Below are 18603 nucleotides of genomic sequence, written 5' to 3' on the forward strand. Positions count from 1 at the left end.
TGTTATTGACACCATCAATGGGGCACTATTCATGTTATTGACACCATCAATGGGGCACAATTCATGTTATTGACATCATCAATGGGGCACTATTCATGTTATTGACACCATGAATGGGGCACTATTCATGTTATTGACACCATGAACGGGGCACTATTCATGTTATTGACACCATCAATGGGACACTATTTGTGTTATTGACACCATCAATGGGGCACTATTCATGTTATTGATATCATCAATGGGGCACTATTCATGTTATTGATATAATCAATGGGGCACTATTCATGTTACTGATATCATCAATGGGACACTATTCATGTTACTGACATCATTAATGGGGCACTATTCATGTTATTGATATCATCAATGGGGCACTATTCATGTTATTGATATCATCAATGGGACACTATTCATGTTACTGATATCATCAATGGGGCACTATTCATGTTACTGACATCATTAACGGGGCACTATTCATGTTATTGACACCATCAATGGGTCACTATTCATGTTATTGACACCATCAATGGGACACTATTCATGTTATTGACACCATCAATGGGGCACTATTCATGTTATTGATACCATCAATGGGGCACTATTCATGTTATTGTTATTGACACCATCAATGGGTCACTATTCATGTTATTGACACCATCAATGGGACACTATTCATGTTATTGACACCATCAATGGGACACTATTCATGTTATTGACACCATCAATGGGACACTATTCATGTTATTGACACCATCAATGGGGCACTATTCATGTTATTGACACCATCAATGGGGCACTATTCATGTTATTGATATCATCAATGGGGCACTATTCATGTTATTGATATCATCAATGGGGCACTATTCATGTTATTGACACCATCAATGGGGCACTATTCATGTTACTGATATCATCAATGGGGCACTATTTATCCCATTATGATATTATTTCTCCTAAACCAATGATGGGGTAATGATGTTGGGGCAGTTTCTACGCTCATTGGCCACAGTCTTGCCCATCAGAAGGACAGTAAAGTGGTCCTTTGCTTCACAAATTTGGAGACCCCTGGTTTAACCAATCATTTTTTGTATAATTCTCCTTTTGGGGGGAGGAAAGGGGTGTGTCCTATGCTTACATATTGTTTCTAATAGGTTTGCCTCGTTCTCATCTCGGAAAGTTGGGAGGTATGTGCAATATACTGTATGTGATAGTTTGGCCAATTAATATGTTGAAAGACAGAGTTTGTTAGCAGCTGAAACAGCCAGTGTGCATTCTATGCATGGGGGAGAGATTTACTCAGGCTGCTTTCACACTGATCTTTTTTTTTCTTCTGCTTTCGTGTTTAAAAAAGTGGAAAAAATGACCATGTATTCCTATTGAACTCTTCACACTGATCCATTGCGGGTCTGGTGCATTTTTAAAATCCATTTTTAGTGAAGGTTTAGTGCGGTAAAAAAGAAAAAAAAAGGACCTCCACATTGAAATCAATGGAAAACATGTAAAAAACGCATCAAAAATGCACCCACAGTGCATTTTTGAGTCACATGTCCTGTAAAAAACGCATATTCCTAGATTGTAAGCTCCCAGGATCAGGGCCCTCCTATCCCTCTTGTATTGAACTGTATTGTTGCTGTATTGTCTCCCGTTATATTGTAAAGCGCTGAGCAAACTGTTGGCGCTGTATAAACCCTGTATAATAATAATATATAAACCCTGTATAATAATAATATATAAATCCTGTATAATAATAATAATATATAAATCCTGTATAATAATAATATATAAATCCTGTATAATAATAATAATATATAAATCCTGTATAATAATAATAATATATAAATCCCGTATAATAATAATATATAAATCCTGTATAATAATAATCCCTGAATGTGTTTTATAGTATTGAGAATGTAATCCCTCCCTCTTAGATTGTAAGCTCCAAGGATCAGGGCCCTCCTATCCCTCTTGTATTGAACTGTATTGTTGCTGTATTGTCTCCCGTTATATTGTAAAGTGCTGAGCAAACTGTTGGCGCTATATAAATCCTGTATAATAATAATATGCATTTTTGCCTCGGTTTTGCTAGGATCAGTGCGAAAGTAGCCTAAGACTGGAGTCTGGTGCAGCTGTGCATGGCAGCCAATCAGGTTCTAACTTCAGTTTGTTCAATTAAGCTTTGGCAATAAGAACCAGAAGCTGATTGGTTTCCCTGCAGAGCTGCACCAGATTCTGCACCATGCAGTTTTAGTAAATAACCCCAATCGTTTCTCATCTTTAAGCCCTGATGAAGGAGGAGATTTCTGGCCCACAAAACACGGTGACTCTGTTGGATCTTACATTGGAATACATTTTTATCTGCACTATTAGTCTCCAGTCCTCTACGTTTTCATTGCCATCTGCTATATTGGGAAGATTCACCCTCTTGATTTGTCTGGTGACCCCTGTCAGACAAAGATAGTGAAGGCAATCCAAAAGGTTAGAACTGTCCCCAGAACAAGAGGTGAGGGGAGCTCTCCAATGGGGACATCTGTGCAGAGGACAAAAGTCTAAGAAGGGAATTTCCCTCAATTCGGGAGATTTCCTCTAACTTTCTGTTGCTTCTCTAGGACGGGAAGCGAAGGGAATTTCCCCAATGATACAGAGCAAAAAATAAACTGTCTGAGGGTTTAATCCTTCCTTTAAAAAAAAAAAATGTTTGGTTATGGATACACTTTAACACATCTTAGGATATTTTGAGTATAGCTTTATATTATATAGTAGATCTAAATCTAATCAGTAACATCTTTTAACATGTGGATATCATTGTAAAAGTTGTTCTCTATCTTTTTAAATCTGCCGCTTTTAGTTAAGAAATATTGAGTGATCCTGCCATGAAGGTTCCCGTTCAGGCACTTCCTCCTTTAATAGGGTGACAACTGTCTCCCAGTTATGCTCCCACATGGTTTCCCCCATGCTGCCGCCCACCCCCTCCAGTAGAGATTACAAGCTGCCATGATTGCTCAGGCATGGTCCATCATTGTCCTCATCAGGCAGTCAGTCTAGAGCGACGATTGTCCAGGCATAGTCCACCAATGTCACCAATCACCATCAGGCATTCAGTCTAGAGCAATGATTGCCCAGACATGGTCCACAAACATCACCATCAGGCAGTCAGTCTACAGCAATGATTGCCCAGGCACGGTCCACCATTGTCACAATCAGGCAGTCAGTACAGAGCAATGATTGCACAGGCATGGTCCATCATTGTCGCCATCAGGCAGTCAGCCCAGAGCAATGATTGCCCAGGCACAGCCCACCATTGTCATCATCAGGCAGTCAGCCCAGAGCCATGATTTTCCAGGCATGGTCCACTGTTGTCACCATCAAGCAGTCAGCCCAAAGCAATGATCAGGCAGTCTAGACTGACTGTCTGTTGAGGAGCAATGATTTTCCAGGCATGGTCCACGGTTGTTGTCACCATCAGGCAGGCAGTCTAGAGCAATGATTTTCCAGGCATGGTCCACTGTTGTCGCCATCAGGCAGGCAGTCTAGAGCAATGATTTTCCAGGCATGGTCCACTGTTGTCGCCATCAGGCAGGCATTCCAGAGCAATGACTGCCCAGGCATGGTCCACCACTGTCACCATCAGGCATTCAGTCTAGAGCAGTGGTGGGCAACCTTTTTTTTCAACTGAGCCAAATCTCGCCAAAACCACGATTGAAATTTATTTTGAGAGCCACATTTTTAAAACTGAAAATACATCTCCCATATAGTAATTCATCCCCCATATAGTAATTCATCCCCCATATAGTAATTCATCCCCCATAGAGTAATTCATCCCCCATATAGTAATTCATCCCCCATATAGTAATTCATCCCCCATAGTAATTCATCCCCCATATAGCAATTCATCCCCCATAGCAATTCATCCCCCATATAGTAATTCATCCCCCATATAGTAATTCATCCCCCATATTAATTCATCCCCCATAGTAATTCATCCCCCATAGTAATTCATCCCCCCATAGTAATTCATCCCCCATAGTAATTCATCCCCCATATAGTAATTCACCCCCCCCATATTAATTCATCCCCCATAGTAATTCATCCCCCATATAGTAATTCATCCCCCATAGTAATTCATCCCCCTTATAGTAATTCATCCCCCATAGTAATTCATCCCCCCCATAGTAATTCATCTCCCATATAGTAATTCATCTCCCATATAGTAATTCATCCCCCATATAGTAAGTCCCCGATATAGTAAGTCCCCGATATAGTAAGTCCCCCCCATATAGTAAGTCCCCCCCCATATAGTAAGTCCCCCATATAGTAATTCATCCCCCATATAGTAAGTCCCCCCTGTGTCAATTCACTTACCTTTGCTCCGCGCGTTCCTCTCGCCGTGCTTCCCGCGCCGTTCTGGTCTTCAGGGCGGACTGTGAGAGGAGAGGAGTTCGTCACGCTGCCCCGCCTACATCCTGGCTGCCCCACCTACATCCTGACAGCTGCAGAGTCCTGACTTTTGGGGCGGCCGCCCGAGAGGAGGGAGGGGAGCGGGCGGCCGTCCGAGAGGAGGGAGGGGAGGGGAGGGAGGGGAGGGGAGGGGGCGGCCGCCCTGCACACGCCTGTCCGAGAGGAGGGAGAGGAGGGAGGGGAGCGGGCGCCCGGCACACAGAAGAGCCGCATTTAAGCTTGTAAAGAGCCGCATGTGGCTCGCGAGCCGCGGCTTGCCGACCACTGGTCTAGAGCAATGATTGCCCAGGCATGGTCCACCACTGTCACCATCAGGCAGTCAGCCCAGAGCAGTGATTTCCCAGGCATGAATCACCATTGTCCTCATCAGGCAGTCAGTTTAGAGCAATGATTTTCCAGGCATGGTCCACTGTTGTCACCATCAGGCAGGCATTCCAGAGCAATGACTGCCCAGGCACGGTCCACCATTGTCACAATCAGGCAGTCAGTATATAGCAATGATTGCACAGGCATGGTCCATCATTGTCGCCATCAGGCAGTCAGCCCACAGCAATGATTGCCCAGGCACAGCCCACCATTGTCATCATCAGGCAGTCAGCCCAGAGCCATGATTTTCCAGGCATGGTACACTGTTGTCACCATCAAGCAGTCAGCCCAAAGCAATGATCAGGCAGTCTAGACTGACTGTCTGTTGAGGAGCAATGATTTTCCAGGCATGGTCCATGGTTGTTGTCACCATCAGGCAGGCAGTCTAGAGCAATGATTGCCCAAGCATGGTCCACTGTTGTCACCATCAGGCAGGCAGTGCAGAGCAATGATGTGCAGCCAATGCTGGATTGAGTGCATATAGACAGGAAGTGGCTAAAAATGCTACAGGTGATAGCAGATTTAAAAAAATACTTAAGTACATGGAGCATATGTTTTATGGCATTGGTCTCCCTACTGTTGCATTGCTCCCAACTGTCCCGAGTTTGCTGGATTAGTCCTGTATCTTGAATCTCAGTCCTGATAATGTTGTGTCCCCGGTGATGTCCCAGGATCACAATTTCACTTTTTTGTTTTTTTTGATAAATGTTTTTTTATTGGCTTTTAATAATATTAATAGAATATGAAACTTAGCCTTCGGGCATTCCCTGGCGAACAAGATGACACTACAACACTACTACTTCTATACCCCTTTTCCAGTCTCAACTCAGGCAGACGACAATGTCACCCTTATTTAAACTTAATGTACATGTGCAATAACTCTGTAAGCAATTATGGTTATTGGGGGCCATGAGTGGACAGCCTGCACATAATATGAGCTCTGGGGGGGCCACTCTGGTAAGTGAGCCTGGGTATTACTGCCTGGTCACTGGGTGGGCCTGAGGCAGACTGTGGGTGGGATTAACTATGTCCCAGGGATAGGTACTGGACAAATTGATAACAAATACTGCCATTTTCTTTTTTCTAGTTTTTTATACATTTTTGTAAATTTTGTAAGACTTCACCTTTGGGATTACAGCCCTAGCCAAAAGTTTTGAGAATGACACAAATATTAATTTTCACAAATGCTGCTGCCTCAGTTTTTATGAAGGCAATTTGCATATACTCCAGAATGTTATGAAGAGAGATCATACGAATGGCAATTAATTGCAAAGTCCCTCTTTGCCATGAAAATGAAATCAATCCCAAAAAAAACTTTTCCACTGCATTTCAGCCCTGCCACAAAACGACCAGCTGACATCATTATTATTATTATACAGTATTTATAAAGCGCCAATAGTTCGCTCAGCGCTGTACATTACAGATGATGTCAGTGATTCTCTCGTTAACACAGTTGTCAGTGTTGATGAGGACAAGGCTGGAGATCACTCTGTCATGCTGATTGAGTTAGAATAACTGGAAGCTTTAAAAGAAGGGTGGTGCTTTAAATCACTGTTCTTCCTCTGTTAACCATTGTTACCTGCAAGGAAACACGTGCAGTCATCATTGCTTTGCACATAAAAAGATTTGCAGGCAATGATATTGCTGCTACTAAGATTGCACCTAAATCAAGCTTTTATTGGATCATCCAGAACTTCAAGGAGAGCATTTCAATTGTTGTGAAGAAGGCTTCTGGGCACCCAAGAGTCCAGCAAGTGGCAGTACCGTCTCCTAAAGTTGATTCAGCTGCGGGATCGGGGCACCACCAGTGCAGAGCTTGCTTAGTAATGGCAGCAGGCAAGTGCATCGGCACGCACAGTGAGGTGAAGACTTATGGAGGATGGCCTGGTGTCAAGAAGGGCAGCAAAGAAGCTACTTCTCTCGGCAAAAACATCAGGGACAGACTGATATTCTGCACAAGGTACAGGGATTTGGCTGCTGAGGACCGGGGGAAAGTCATTTTCTTTGATGAATCCCTTTTCCGATTGTTTGGGGCATCCTAAAAAAAACCTTGTCCAGAGAAGAAAAGGTGAGCGTTACTATCAGTTCTGTGTCATGCCAACAATAAAGCATCCTGAGACCATTCATGTGGGGGGTTGGTCCTCATCCAAGAGAGTTGGCTCACTCACAATTTTGTCCAAGAACACAGCCATGAATAAAGAATGGTACAAAAATTTCCTCTGAGAGCAACTTCTCCCAACCATCCAAGAACAGTTTGGTGATGACCAATGCCTTCTCCAGCATGATGGAGCACCTTGCCATAAGGCAAGAGTGATAACTAAGTGGCTTTGGGAGAAAAACATTGAAACGTTGGGTCCATGGCCAGGAAACTCCCCAGACCTTAATCCCATTGAAAACCTGTGGTCAGTCCTCAAGAGGCGGGTGAACAAAAAAAAAAAAAAAATTCTGACAAATTCCAAGCATTGATTATGCAAGAATGGGCTGCCATCAGTCAGGATGTGGCCTAGAAGTTGAATGACAGCACGCCGGGGCGAATTGCAGAGGTCTTGAAAAAGAAAGGTCAACACTGCAAATATTGACTCTTTGCATTAACTTCATGAAATTGTCAATAAAAGCCTTTGACACGCATGAATTGCTTGTACTTATACTTCAGTATACCAGAATAACATCTGACAAAAAGATCTAAAAACACTGAAGCAGCAGACTGTAAAAATGAATATTTTTGTTATTCTAAAAACTTTTGGCCACGGCTGTAGATACAGGTTCATGAACTTGCTACATTTGACATGCATGGATTTGGAAGAACCCATTGCTTTCAACTGAACTCAATCACACCAACCCTTTGCCTTGGCGTGTGTTGGAAAATGTTTTGGCGTGCTGCAATTTTGATTAAGTTAACCTGCATTTTGCCATTCAATACAGTCCTTTGAAAAACATTACATAGTCTACAATGTCTAAGTCAGCATACGAAAAATGCATGAGCATGGTGTGAATAGGCCCTTTATTTTCTGAGACAAGCCCTGTTCAGACATACACACATACACACCAGGGCCGGTTTACTTAGATGGCAAAAAAAAAATTTTCTTAGATTTCGTGAGGAAACCAGAACCCCCAGTGGGAACCCACATAAACCCAGGACTAACATACAAATTCTTGAACCTGTGACCCCGGCGCCTAAAGGTCACAGTGCTAACCACTAAGCCACTTTGCTGCCCACACATTTTAATCTATATGGAGTTACATGTCTTCTTCACAACCAGATAAGGAGCCTTTAGACTTGACTGGGCAAGTTGAAGGAACTCCATTTTTCGTTGATTGATCTGCTATGTTTGCACAGTTGAAGAACTTTTTATAAAAACATTACCGTACCCAATAATGCAACACGTCGTGGAAAGTAACCGAGCTGGAGAAATGCTGATATATCTGGAGTCCCTAATGCAAACAAAGTACCGTATAGACGTGTGCCAAAGAGCAATTAAACTATCTCTGAACGTAGCACTCGACAAGTGACATGCCAGAAGGAACACAAAGGGCATTATCCTACAGACAGGGAATTATTTGATAGGTTATCGAGAAAGTGTTTTGGTACATACGGAGTTTTAAGTTACCTAATCAAATAGCTGAGATAAGGAGGGCTAAGCGAGTCATGTTCATTTTTAATTTTATCGAGTAAACAAGAATCCATACATCTGGCGACAAGAGCTATGAATTCCACGGAGGGCAGTCTGGAAAGACTACGTCCAAAAGATTAATGAGGAACAATTTGTTTTCATAAGTATTCGCCATCAATACTCCGGCTATATTTGGCAACTGTCATTTTTAAAGACTTCTCTACAAAGGCTTCTTTCTTTAGGAGACCGTGTAAGACGAGTAGTTACGCTCCTAGGTAGATTATTAAATGGGTCTGCAACATTTTATTAAAGTTTACAGAGATAAAGGACAAGTCAGAAACAACAGCATTAGAAACAAAAATAAGATAGATTCTTTTTCTATCATTTTAATTACAAAAGAAATATTCTGTTCGTTTTACACTATGTCTTATGAGGCTGCTCATCTAGGGTTCCTTCGGAGGTTGGTAGGTGTTCCTTGAGCTGTGGCTGGTTGACCTTCCACTTGATGGTGCCTTCATAATTCCAGAATCATCAACACTTGGCAATCCAGCAGCATGACACCAATTACAGTAACTTTTTTTTAGCTGTCTATAAGAATTGCATTATTCCTACTGACCACCAATACAAGGGACTATTGACTCCTGATTAACTGGAACATGCTATAGCAGCCATTCTCAGCCAAGGTTCCTGCAAAGGTTGTTTGGGGTCCCTTGAGCTGTGGCTGGTTGACCTTCCACTTGATGGTGCCTTCATAGTTCCAGAACCATTAACACTTGGCAATCCAGCAGCATGACACCAATTACAGTAACTTTTTTTTAGCTGTCGGTAAGAGTTGCATTATTCCTACTGACCACCAATGTCAGAGACTATTGACTCCTGATTAACTGGAACACGCTATAATACTAGCCATTCTCAACCAGGGTTCCTTCAAAGGTTGTGTGGGGTTCCTTGAGCTGTGGCTTGTGGACCTTCCATTTGATGGCGCCTGCATAGTTCTGGGGCCAACACCACTTTAGAAGAGCCAACGGCATGCCACCAGTCATCTTTTTAGCTTTAGGGAGGGTGCGGAGACAGGACCCGAAAGGACCGGTATTGTACGGGGAGGATCAGTGGGTCAGGTGAGTATATCTTCGGTTTCCTCTCTCCTAGAACAAAAGGAGCATTTAACCCGCACGGTGCCGGCACAGCCCCACTGCACGGGCAAAAAAAACGTTTTCCTGGATTTCTGCTTTAACTCAAGGCAACAATACCGACAGGCAAATTCACGGTGAGAAACAATCGGCTGTTTTGGTGTATTGCACTCTACCTAAGCGAACAGGCGTGGGACAATTCTACATTCGGGCTTTGGCAAAACAGATGCCGACAAGTATTTTCCAAGACAAAATGCATCACGATTGAGCAATTTATCTAATCCCGCTTTCATTCTGGCTGAACTCAAAACAGTAACATGCTTAAATTATTTCCCAAAGACCCCAACCCGAGCAACAATAACAGCGACTTCCTGCAGTCATTAGCGTCGACTTTCCAAGGAGCCCAGATGCCCTCCACTCCACGGTCTTCATGCCGAGCACAATTCCCAGACGTTCAAAATTGTTTTTGTACTGTTTTTGACATATGCAAAAAAAACAAAGACAGAAAAACATGCAGGGACCGTCAGCCGCATTTTCTGTCCTGGGATGTACATAAAACATCAAATATGACAGGAAAACACATACCTGGGCACACGCCAAACAAGCGTCAGACATGTAAGCACAGAACCTCCACTTCTGGCTGGCTACAGATCTGGAGATAGACAGGTCTGCATTCCTGGCGGAGGGTACAAAGCTGTAGTTAAGCAAATGAGTTTAGAAATGCAGAAGTGGCTCAGGGAGGGAAAACACGACTCGGGATTCCAGGAATGACAAGTATGTTTAATCAGCCCTCCTGATCTGATCAATAAACAGCTGAGTGATAAGAATTATTAATGGACGCATCGGTCCAGTCCTGGTTGTCTACACATTTCTGAGCGGACGCAGCGGTGGTCGTTATATTTATTATTCTTCACTAAAAATTCGATTTTGTACTGACAAACGCCCCCGAGCTTCATGGAGAACCCTCGGCCTTTCCTGGCTCTTCACCTCAGCACTGGACCCCACAGGAGCTCACATTCTAATGCAGACTTTTTAACGTGGAGTAACCCCTGAAATCACTTTCCCGTCTCAAGAAACCTTCATTATAATTGTTTATCTCCCGCTCACAGGAATTTATTGTTCCAGAATCTCAATGATGTAAGAATAAATACTAAAGAATAAGACATGTTCCCCTCTTGGGGTGTTGAGCACTTTAGGGCTGCTCCATAAAACACAATTCACTTCTGTTGTAATAATAAAACTAAGCAAGAAGTAAAGGATGGAAAAGCAAAATAGGCCATAAAAGTTGTAGTGCTCTCCCACATTGGAGAAGTGCCCTCTTACATTGGTGGTCAGTACAGTGCCCTCTTACATTGGTGATCAGTGCGGTGCCCTCTTACATTGGTGGTCAGTACAGTGCCCTCTTACATTGGTGGTCAGTACAGTGCCCTCTTACATTGGTGGTCAGTACAGTGCCCTCTTATATTGGTGGTCAGTGTAGAGCCAGTCTTACATTTGTGGTCAGTGTAGAGCCAGTCTTACATTGGTGGTAAGTGCGGTGCCATCTTACATTGGCAGTCAGTGTGGTGCCCTCTTACATTGGTGGTCAGTGTGGTGCCCTCTTACATTGGTGGTCAGTGCGGTGCCCTCTTACATTGGTGGTCAGTGCGGTGCCCTCTTACATTGGTGGTTAGTGCGGTGCCCTCTTACATTGGCAGTCAGTGTGGTGCCCTCTTACATTGGCGATCATTGCGGTGCCCTCTTACATTGGTGATCATTGCGGTGCCCTCTTACATTGGCGATCATTGCGGTGCCCTCTTACATTGGCGATCATTGCGGTGCCCTCTTACATTGGTGATCATTGTGGTGCCCTCTAACACTGGTGGTCAGTACAGTGCGCTCTTACATTGGTGTTCAGTGCGGTGCCCTCTTACATTGGTGGTCAGTGCGGTGCCTCTTACATTGGCAGTCAGTGTGGTGCCCTCTTACATTGGCAGTCAGTGTGGTGCCCTCTTACATTGGTGATCATTGCGGTGCCCTCTAACACTGGTGGTCAGTACAGTGCCCTCTTACATTGGTGTTCAGTGTGGCGCCCTCTTACATTGGCGGTCAGTGTGGTGCCCTCTTACATTGGTGGTCAGTGCGGTGCCCTCTTACATTGGTGGTCAGTGCGGTGCCTTCTTACATTGGTGGTCAGTGTAGAGCCAATCATACATTGGTGGTCAGTGCGGTACCCTCTTACAATGGTGGTCAGTGTAGAGCCAATCATACATTGGTGGTCAGTGCGGTACCCTCTTACAATGGTGGTCAGTGTGGTGCCCTCTTACAATGGTGGTCAGTGCGGTGCCCTCTTACATTGGCAGTCAGTGTAGCGCCCTCTTACATTGGCGGTCAGTGTAGCGCCCTCTTACATTGGTGGTCAGTGTAGCGCCCTCTTACATTGGCGGTCAGTGTAGCACCCTCTTATACTGGCAGTCAGTGTAGCACCCTCTTATACTGGCAGTCAGTGTAGCGCCCTCTTACATTGGCAGTCAGTGTAGCGCCCTCTTACATTGGCGGTCAGTGTAGCGCCCTCTTATACTGGCAGTCAGTGTAGCACCCTCTTACATTGGCGGTCAGTGTAGTGCCCTCTTACATTGGCGGTCAGTGTAGCACCCTCTTATACTGGCAGTCAGTGTAGCACCCTCTTATACTGGCAGTCAGTGTAGCGCCCTCTTACATTGGCAGTCAGTGTAGCACCCTCTTATACTGGCGGTCAGTGTAGCGCCCTCTTACATTGGTGGTCAGTGTAGCGCCCTCTTATACTGGCAGTCAGTGTAGCACCCTCTTATACTGGCAGTCAGTGTAGCGCCCTCTTACATTGATGGTCGATATAGTGCTCTCTTACATTGGCGGTCGGCGTAGCTCCCTCTTACATTGGCGGTCAGTGTAGCGCCCTCTTACATTGGCGGTCAGTGTAGCGCCCTCTTACATTGGCGGTCAGTGTAGCGCCCTCTTACATTGGTGGTCAGTGTAGCGCCCTCTTACATTGGTGGTCAGTGTAGCGCCCTCTTACATTGGTGGTCAGTGTAGCGCCCTCTTACATTGGTGGTCAGTGTAGCGCCCTCTTACACTGGCGGTCAGTGTAGCGCCCTCTTACATTGATGGTCGGTATAGTGCCCTCTTACATTGGTGGTTGGTGTAGCACCCTCTTACATTGGTGGTTGGTGTAGTGCCCTCTTATGGTAGAAAAATATACCAAGCTTGTAAAATTAATATTGCACACTATTGCACATAAAACTGTCACCACAATCACTGTAAAGCTCACTTCCAGCCTTCCCCTCAGTCTTGCGGCTCTCCTGGACTAAAATGGCTTACTCTGATTTTACTGCACACTGTGAGCATCTCACAATGTGCATTAGAAGAGACAGAAGTCAGAGAATGCTCACTTCATGTCCTGGCTCATCACGCCTTTCCTCCCTTTCCTCCCCATCCTGGGTGTCCCTGCCCCTGTCCCCCTTCATTCATTGGATTTCAGTTCTTTCAGTCATGGAGGCTCAGTGTCATTACCTACAGTACTATTCAGGCATATATGGCCTGCATAGGAATGCCCACATCTCCAGACTGACATCCAGGAATCAGCAGGATGTAAGGTGACATCCCTCCATAGAGCCAGGAAATTTCCCCCCATCACTCGTTCTTGAGAAAACTAAAAAATGTGGGATTTTCTATCACTTGTTGCACTGGAGACGACGGTCGCCAGGAGCAATACTATGGACAGTCTCCCGAGCGGCATCACAGCAGTAAAGACCTGCAGGGGTTCTAACCTTTTCTTACTTTTTACACAACTAAAACAAATGTTTTTTGTTTCCGTACACTAACAGACTGTACTCTAAACCAGGGGGCTCCAAACCTTTTAAATGAAGGGCCAATCTACTGTCCTTCAGACTTGGTGTGGGGGGGGGGAGGGGGGTTGGGGGACAGATTGTGGCCAGTGGGGGTAGAAAGTGTCCCTGGCTCAGCATCAGTGAGAATAAACATTGCTTCAGGTTTGGTAGTCAGTTGCATAGTGCTTCTGGTCAGTAGGAGGAGGAATAGTGCCCCATCATTGGTGTCAGTGGGAGGAATAGTGCCCCATCATTGGTGTCAGTGGGCAGGAGGAATAGTGTCCCATCATTGGTGTCAGTGGGAGGAATAGTGCCCCATCATTGGTGTCAGTGGGAGGAATAGTGCCCCATCATTGGTGTCATTGGGAGGAATAGTGCCCCATCATTGGTATCAGTGAGAGGAATAGTGCCCCATCATTGGTGTCAGTGGGAGGAATAGTGCCCCATCATTGGTGTCATTGGGAGGAATAGTGCCCCATCATTGGTATCAGTGAGAGGAATAGTGCCCCATCATTGGTATCAGTGGGAGGAATAGTGTCCCATCATTGGTGTCATTGGGAGGAATAGTGCCCCATCATTGGTGTCAGTGAGAGGAATAGTGCCCCATCATTGGTATCAGTGAGAGGAATAGTGCCCCATCATTGGTATCAGTGGGAGGAATAATGCTCCATCATTGGTATCAGTGGGAGGAATAGTGCCCCATCATTGGTGTCAGTGGGAGGAATAGTGCCCCATCATTGGTATCAGTGGGAGGAATAGTGCCCCAGCATTGGTGTTAGTGGGAAGAATAGTGCCCCAGCATTGGTGTTAGTGGGAAGAATAGTTCCCCATCATTGGTATCAGTGGGAGGAATAGTGTCCTATCATTGGTATCAGTGGGAGGAATAGTGCCCCATCATTGGTGTCAGTGGGAGGATTAGTGCCCCATCATTGGTGTCAGTGGGAGGAATAGTGCTCCATCATTGGTGTCATTGGGAGGAATAGTACCCCATCATTGGTGTCAGTGGGAGGAATAGTGCCCCATCATTGGTGTCATTGGGAGGAATAGTGCTCCATCATTGGTGTCATTGGGAGGAATAGTACCCCATCATTGGTGTCAGTGGGAGGAATAATGTCCTATCATTGGAATTAGTGGGAGGAATAGTGCCCTATAATTGGTGTCAGTGGGATGAATAGTGTTCCTGAAATGCGGAAGACAATGGATAGAAATACAAATCCTTTGGCAGATAAAATCCCAATCTGTATTTTATCTGTGCATTTAGAGGTTTCCTTAGAATTCACCTTTTAATCTTTTAAAGGCCAGAGAACTTTAAAGAAATGAAACAACCACAAGGCTCATAGTAGCCAGAAACCCTGCAATCTTTGCCTAGGCTTTAGGTGACATGAGGTCTCTCAGAAGCAGTTTTTTTTATTTGTGGCAGAAAAAAGGGCACTTTGTCAGCTAGCATAGGGTTGTCCCTGGATGCTGTGATGTCTCCTATACCCATTTACTGCACACGTTGATGACAGGTCTACTTTAGGAACTAAGAGAACCTGTTTTTCCACCAATAGGTTAAAAATCTGTAGTCAACAGCCGCAAATTTGAAGACAACACAGCCAGCCGGCCTCTGGGATTTGTCCAACCCCGATATTACCATCAAAGTTACTACTACTGTTAGCAGATGGACATCCCATTCTCATCCTTGTACATTGTCTTCTGCTCTCAGACAACAGATCGTTATATAATGGTGTCACATGTGAACCTGTTCATCTATATTCCATAAGCCAGAAGGAGAGAAGTTAAAAGCCATCTGATGATAGCCATTGTATTTGGGCCGGATAATGATCATTTGGGTGTGACAACATGGCAGCACACTAGGGGTTGTACGGGTGGATGATCTGCCTCCAGGAAAGGTGGGATGGGAAGCAATCCCTTCCCATGAGAACAAAGATTTGTAATGAAATATCAACTTACATAAGCCACCCCAAGACCAGCAATTAAAGATACCAATTCAGAACGTGTTCCTTAACAGGACATAACACACAACGCCAATATGACATGTATATGTCTTAAACAGAATTGTTGATCATAAAAAAAGTATCTGTTAATGGATTCCCACTTGTTAGATGTATCACACTGCCGAAGACAAATGGTAATGACATTCTGGGATTCCAGTACAATACAAAAAACAATGAAATCTGTGGTTCAAATCAAGGACTGATGTTAGGGGTCCAGAATATAAGCATATTGATACTTGGGGGTTTTAACTATGACACGGTTACAGTCCAAAGTTACTATATACCGATACCCAGACCAATGACACATTGAGACCATAGCTACCATACTAGTGGACACTTGATGTCTACAGCTATGGAACACGGACACATGGGATTTAGGTCTATGGCATACTGACACTCGAGCTTCACATCTATGGCACCCTGACACTTGGGGTCCATAACTATGACACATTGACACTTGGGTTCCACAAATATGACACATTGAGACCATAGCTACCATACTAGTGGACGCTTGATGTCTACAGCTATGGAACACGGACACTTGGGATTTAGGTCTATGGCATACTGACACTCAAGCTTCACATCTATGGCACCCTGACACTTGGGGTCCATAACTATGACACATTGACACTTGGGTTCCACAACTATGACACATTGAGACCGTAGCTACCATACTAGTGGACGCTTGATGTCTACAGCTATGGAACACGGACACATGGTGTTTAGGTCTATGGCATACTGACACTCGAGCTTCACATCTATGGCACCCTGACACTTGGGGTCCACAACTATGACACGTTGACACTTGGGTTCCACAGTTATGACACATTGACACTTTGGGTCCACAACTATGACACATTGACACTTGGGGTCCACAACTATGACATGCTGACATTGGAGGACCCCTTGGGACCACAACCATGGAATGTGCACACTTGGGTTCCACAAGAACGACACCCTAACACTTGGGTTCCACAACTATGGCACTCTAGATCCACATCTATAGCACACTGATACCTGGGGTCCACAACCATGGAACATGGATCTTTGAGGTCCACATCTATGACACATTGACACCTAAGGTTCACATCTATGGCACACCAACACTTGGGATCCACAATTTTGGCACACTGACACTTGAGTTCCACAGCCATGGAGCATTGACATTTGGGAGCCCATATCTATGGCACACTAATGCTTGAAGTCCACAACTATGGCACACTGACACTTGGGGTCCATATCTATTGCACACTGACACAAGGGGTACACATGAATGGTACACTGACACTCAGGCTTCATATCTATGGCAGCCTGACACTTGGGGTTCACAACAATGACACATTGACATTTGGGGTCAACATCTATGACATACTGACACTCAGGCTGCACATCGATGACACCTTGACACTTGGGGTTCACAACTATGACATGCTGACACTCAAGGTACACATCTATAGCACACTGATACCTCGGGTCCACAACCATGGAACGCAGACCCTCGAAGTCCACAACTACGATACATTAACACCAACACTTGGGATCTACAATTTTGGCACACTGACACTTGAGGTTCATGACCATGGGGCATTGACACCTGGGAGTTCATATCTATGGCACACTGACACATCCATGACACCATGATACTTGGGGTTCACACTATGACATGCTGATGCTCAAGGTCCACATCTATAGCACACTGACACTTGGGGTCCACAACCATGGAACATGGACATTTCATGTCTACAACTATGGCATGCTGACATTCATGACACCATGATACTTGGGGTTCACACTATATCATGCTGACGCTCAAGATTCACATCTATGGCACATCAACACTTGGGATCCACAATTTTGGCACACTGATCCTTGAGTGTTCACAACTATGACACAATGACACTTGAAGACCACAACCATGGATCATTGACACTTGGGAGTCTATATCTATGCTTGAGTTCCAAACCTTGGCACGCTGACACTTGAGGTTCATATCTATAGCACACTGACACTTGGGGTTCATATCTATAGCACACTGACACTTGGGGTTCATATCTATTGCACACTGACACTTGGGGTTCATATCTATGGCACATAGACACTTGGGGTTCATATCTATGGCACATAAACACTTGGGATTCATATCTATGGCACATTGACACTTGGGGTTCATATCTATGGCACATAGACACTTGGGATTCATATGTATGGCACATTGACACTTGGGATTCATATCTATGGCACATTGACACTTGGGGTTCATATCTATGGTACATAGACACTTGGGGTTCATATCTATGGTACATAGACACTTGGGGTTCATATCTATGGCACATTGACACTTGGGGTTCATATCTATGGTACATAGACACTTGGGGTTCATATCTATGGTACATAGACACTTGGGGTTCATATCTATGGTACATTGACACTTGGGATTCATATCTATGGCAGACACATGGGGTTCAATCTATGGCACATTGACACTTGAGCAGGGGCGGACTGACCATTTGGAAACTCAGGCACTGCCCGAGGGCCCGGGGTCAGTAGGGGGCCCCATGATGTGCCCCTGGTACCTTTTTCTTAGGCTTTTTTGAGTTTGGGCAAGGAAACAGGGGCCCCATGAGTTGTCAGTCTGCCCCTGCACTTGAGATTCATATCTATAGTACATTGACACTTGGGGTTCATATCTATGGTACATTGAGAATTGGGGTTCACAGACTTAGACACAACTATGGTATATCAAGACTCTGGGTTCACTCCTATGGTACACACTTGAGGTCCACAACTAGAACACGCATATTCTTGAATATCCATAGCTATGACTAGTTAACACTTGGGGTCAATGACACCCTGATAAAACACATTGACATTTTGGGATCTAGAACAATAATACACTTAGAACGGGGACAGCCCAGGTTAACATTAGAGCTTCCACAGCAGCCAGGCATGTCACACAATCAGCTGGCCACAGCCTCTTTTAGGATTCCAAAACCATGTCTCCAGTGACTCCAGGCAGGTTGATGACACAGTCTGGGGACTAACCAGCTCAAAAAGAGACACGTGCACCCCTACCCTGAACCACAAACACCAGCATTGACTTTTTGAGAGAACATATGAAGACATGTATTCATCATGATCTACAGCAACTCCAGCTACCAACTGATGTTCTTGAAGATCATAAACTAGCTCATCAATA

General features: G+C 44.7%; 1 protein-coding gene across 4 annotated transcripts in view; it reads right to left on the minus strand.

Annotated features, from left to right (window-relative positions):
• TNS1 (tensin 1) overlaps positions 1–18603 on the minus strand; it is a 688885-nt gene that overhangs the window by 397776 nt on the left and 272506 nt on the right. The gene's annotated exons all lie outside the window — the stretch shown is intronic.

Source organism: Staurois parvus, unplaced genomic scaffold (genome assembly GCF_062004578.1).
Source record: "Staurois parvus isolate SC_StPar_1 unplaced genomic scaffold, SC_StPar_1.0 ptg000323l, whole genome shotgun sequence".
NCBI lineage: Eukaryota > Metazoa > Chordata > Amphibia > Anura > Ranidae > Staurois > Staurois parvus.